General features: G+C 36.4%; 1 long non-coding RNA gene across 1 annotated transcript; it reads right to left on the bottom strand.

The window, feature by feature from the left end:
* On the bottom strand, nucleotides 1–4,639 carry LOC143253751 (uncharacterized). The gene is made up of 2 exons (XR_013029841.1): nucleotides 4,473–4,639; nucleotides 1–277 (listed from the first exon to the last, which is right to left on the bottom strand). It is a non-coding gene; the product is annotated as an uncharacterized LOC143253751 (long non-coding RNA).
* Nucleotides 4,640–5,202: the final 563 nt, after the last annotated feature.

The raw sequence follows: 5,202 nt of genomic DNA, 5'->3' as shown, positions 1-5,202 counted from the left end.
TCCAAGTATAATATAAGTTTATTTTATGTCGTGCACATCAACCTTATTTAAAAGTTTCATTTTAAAGGCCTGAGAAAGAAAGTGTCATTTCTTCTGATCGCCTGACGTCGTTTTCTCCGTATACAGCGAGTTGTTTGGGTTCAACTGGTTACTGTGATTGTTCAGGTCTGGTTTTGTCCCTTTACCATGGTAGCCAGATTGATGTCCTGGGCCAGATGGCTTGTGGTTTGGATTCATCTGGTTTGCTCTTTGATTCTGATTGTGTTTATCCATGTTTCTAGGAATATATTAAACATAGAAGGGTTATTTTTTATAAATATTTAAAATACGAGGTTATACGCCGAGAAAACATAAATTGAATATATTAGGCGTACAAAACAGTTAGTTTTACTGGCTTCGGACAGATATAGATTTTCCTGGTGAACGTTTAGCTTACAAACCAATAGTGTTCAGGGCAACAGTCCTTGACATTACAATAAAAGGTTAAGAAATTTATTTATTTTTTTCCTGGGAAACCCAGTAATTGAACAGACAATAATTTATAGATATCAGTAACATACGTGAAGAATTGAGAATAGGAAGATAGATTTGTTTTTCTATCCAACCTTTCTAATTATCTCTCTCCGACCATTTTAGTTGGAAAATTATAAAAATCAGTTATTCACTCCTCCTTCTATCTCTCTCTCTCTATATATATATATGGATTAGTGTTACTAAATAAAAATTTTAATATTCTATTAATTAACTTCCAATCTTGGAAAGACTGAAGAAATAAAAGAAAAAACAACAAATAATAAAAAGCACGAATGTAAAACCAACATCTAAAATCTAAATTAACATTTTTCAGAGATAATGGTGACGTTTTCTTTTTCTAGTTTAATAATAACTGTCTGGTTACTGACAGTCAGATGATGATTTGTTTGTTTTGTTTTTGATTTCGCGGAACCCTACACGAGAGTTACCAGCGTTAACCATCCCTACTTCCACACTGTAAGACCAGAGGGAAGGCAGTTTGTCATCACCACCCACCGCCAACTCTTGGGCTACTTCTGGTTTTGGTTTGTTTTGAATTTCGCGCAAAGCTACACGAGGGTTATTTGCGCTAGCCGTCCCTAATTGAGTAGTGTAGGACTAGAGGGAGGGAATCTAGTCATCACCATCCACCGCCAACCTTTGGCCTACTCTTTTACCAACGAATAGTGGGATTCACCCACGGCTGAAAGGGCGAACATGTTTGGTGTGACGAGAATTCCAACCCCCAACCCTCGGATTGCGAGGCGAGTGCCTTGACCACCTGACCATGTCGGGCCAACTACTGTTTTTACCATTGGATAGTGGGACTGACTGTCACATTATATCGCTCCCACCGCAGAAAGGGCGAGCATGTTTGGTGTGACTGGAATTTGAACCCACGACCCTCAGGTTGCAAGTGGAACCTCCCTAATCACCTGGCCATGCCGGTCCCCCTCAGAAATGAAGATAAAAAATATTTTTTCTCCAACTTAGATAATAGTTCATATTACTTGGTCTCTTAATGGTGAGTTCCTGAACAACCCTAAATTCTGGGTTCAATTCGTTACAGCAGACAGAGCTATGTAACAAACATAAACATATGAATAAAAGTTTGATACATATCGAATATTATTTCAGAGGATTATTTTATTACAAGTTATAGCTTTTACGGTAAGTAAGATTAGTTGTTTTTGTTTTTTTTTTATAACAGGTAAAGAACGTTCTTTACTGTATAAACTTATGCACTTGACAATGATCACACCAGTGATCGAAACGTCGTGGCTGTTCTAAAACTAATCTTACTATAAAAGCTGTAAATTGTAATAACATACTTTATCGAAAGTAAACTCAAACGAACCTATTATTTCTGGAGATTATTGGTTTATTCAAAACGGCACAAGTGGTAAGGAAACTTAGGGTAAAGGGTAGGAATGAAGGTTTATACTTACTGGAAACAAATAATTTGTAGGTTTTTTTATTTATGTTTAAATAGCAGAGAATGATGTAGATTGTAAGGTTAGATGGAAGTACACAATATTTCTAAAATTTAACGTCGTAGAAGTGATCGTGAATCAACTAATTTACTGTTAAAGATTTTATGACTGAGAAAACAAAAAAAGGTCCAAAGTTTCCTGTTGTTAGATATATTTTGTTTTCATTGTATTATACGTTGTAAGTTGTGGTTGAATAATTTAATGTTGCTTAAATCTAAGAGGTGTTTAGCTCATCTGTTATGAAGTCATTTCGCACAGTCCCACAATGGCACAGCGGAATGTCTGCGAACTTACACCGCTAGAAACCGGGTTTCTATACCTGTGGTGGGTAGACCACAGATATCCCATTGAATAGTTTTGTGCTTGACTCCAAACGACAACCTTTCGCATAACCTTTGTGAGTGCACAGTCAAGGTAGCATGGCGCCATCTTTAATTATGTCCCACTGGTAAACGATAGGGAACTATGGGAACCAACGTTACTTTTCTCCACGTTGTTTAGTTATTTATTAACTACTACAACTGTCTTGATATTCGGCTTAGTTTTACGTTTTCCTAGTTCATCACACCACTTTACTTTTACTAGAAGATTTAATTACAGTTGTCTTGGTAAGTAAAATGTTATTAACAATAACTGACCAATAAATCACTATTCCCTATATTTAAACCCTAACAATTTGAAATATATTAATCACATTAAAACAACACAATATTGCATTTAGCATGCCAAGTAATCCTATTACGCCTGCCCTTGTGGCTCAGCAGGAAGTATGTGGACTTTTTAATGATAAAATCCGGGTTTCGATACTCGTGGTGAATATAGTGGAATTTGGTTTTTGTTTTCTTTTGACTTCCGCGCACAGCTGCTTGTAGGCTATCTGCGGTATTTGTCCCTAATTTAGCAGCGATAGACTAGCAGCTAGTCATCACCACCCACCGTCACTCCAGTGAACACTGGGATTGATCGCCACTACATAACGCTCCCATGAATGAAAAGGCGAGCATATTAGGTGATGGTGATTCAAACCCGCGACCTTCAGATTGCGAGTCGAGCTATCTAATCACTAGGCATTGTTAGCCGTTGCTATGGTTAAAAGTGCTTATTTGAAAATAACAAAAAAAGAAGAGAGGTATAATGTTTTTTAAAGGTGCAAGAAACGAGTTGTGAGATGGGTGAATGTAACTGTCTGGGGAATTCTGTTACTTGGTCTCGGGCGAAGCTCTAGGCGCCGAGGCCGGTCTCTTTTCTAGAATACTTCCTCAGAGTTCAGTGTTTGGGAACCATTTTTACTTACTCGTGTTAATGATTTTGATAAGCGTTTTATTTGTAAGGTGTTCTAATGACATTAAACTATTTTGTATATCTGTCAAATGACTTTTAATTATCGTAAGTAAGGTAATGCATCTGTGTTACCAAAACTTGGATAACACGTTTAATGTAACCTAGTTAACAGCGTGGCTGAAAGAAAAAGTTTGTTTGTTTGGTTTGAATTTCGCGCAAAGCAACACGAAGACTATCTGCGCTAACCGTCCCTTGAGCTACTCTTTTACCAACGAATAATGGAATTGACCGTCACATTATAACGCCTCCACTGCTGAAAGGGCGAGCATGTTTGTTGTGACGAGAATTTGAACCCGCGACTCACGGATTTCGAGTCGAGTGCCTTAACCACCTGGCCATGCCGGGCTCTGAAAGAAAAAGGATCTTGGTAGGATGGAAGATGATTGGTCAAACCTTGTTCTATTACTAGCTGCAGAAATAAAATAATATTAAGTTGTATTTATAGACAAATAGAAAATGCATTTATTAGAGTGACTAGTCAGGCTTAATTATTGGTCACAGGTTTGGTCTCTTTATTATTGAAATACGACTATCTCGCAAGGTTTTAAAGGAAAGTAACTAGGATGGTTCTGAGGATGGGCGAAAGAAAATTAGGAAAACATAGTGTAAACCCCAGTTAAGACAGTTGTATTTTTGTAAAGTATGATTGGCTTATGAAATCAGCTGACGTCGGCCATATAAAATTAACAATTTAAAAGTTTCAGAGGGGAATCAATGATTTTCTTAAAAATAAAATATAGACTTAATTTTAAAGCCTATTTAGATTTAAAGCACTTGATATTTGGTCCATCGTTGTCGGTATGCTACGTTATGAATTACTCTCCAAATTATTATTAAATTTCTTAAACAGGTATAATACCAGTTTTTGACCTGGTATGCCGGCTTCGAATCTTTGCGATGCCACAATATGTACGTGTATTAATTCCTTGCCAGTTTTCGCAAGGTAGACAAAACAGAGTGAGTAAGTAATGACTGGAGTTTCGACTTAATAGTCACAAAAATTAATTTTCATTTTCTAATAACAAACAGTAGTTCTGTTTATTTTTCAACATCTCGGCAAATCATTTTCATAAGATAATGCATATTACTGACATAAGAAAGCTTAGATGAAAAATATTTACTTACCACTTTAGACGTGGTAACGTTTAATAGTCACTTGAAAACTGGAAACCTCTCTTTACTTCCGTAAATTTATCGAGTTAATATGAGTACAATTATTCGCCAACAGCACTTTTATATTTAAGATACAAAACCAAAACCATTAGAGACGCCTATAGATTTCAAAACCAAAACCATACGAGACGCCTTTAGATATCAAAACCAAAACCAAAAGAGACGCCTTTAGATATCAAAACCAAAACCAAAAGAGACGCCTTTAGATATCAAAACCAAAACCAAAAGAGACGCCTTTAGATTTCAAAACCAAAACCGTTTGATACTCATAACTAAAATCATGAGAAACACCCCTGAAATGCAATACCGTAAGATAAGAAAGAAAATTTGAAACACAGACCACAAGCACTTCCATTTCAGTATATAGAACCAAAACCACGGTACAAAGCGAAATTCCTGATAAATATTAGTTGAATTATTTTTTTCAGGTAATGTTTTTTAGATTGTGTGAAAATGAAAAAGTGAACAGTTTTGTTGGTTTCTGGCTTTCCAGGCCTCCCGCTAGTACAGCGGTATGTCTCCGGATTTACAACGCTAAATTCACGGGTTCGATTACCCTCGGTGGGCTGAGTAGATAGCCCTTTGTGGCTTTGCTATACAAAAACACACACACACACACACACGACTTTCCAGTTTAAAAAGGTTATTCACTTGTTAAGTTATTTTGTTGTGAATTTTTGAT

The sequence above is a fragment of the Tachypleus tridentatus genome, chromosome 6 (assembly GCF_004210375.1).
Source record: "Tachypleus tridentatus isolate NWPU-2018 chromosome 6, ASM421037v1, whole genome shotgun sequence".
NCBI classification, from domain to species: domain Eukaryota; kingdom Metazoa; phylum Arthropoda; class Merostomata; order Xiphosura; family Limulidae; genus Tachypleus; species Tachypleus tridentatus.
This window is presented reverse-complemented; position numbering and strand designations above follow the sequence as displayed.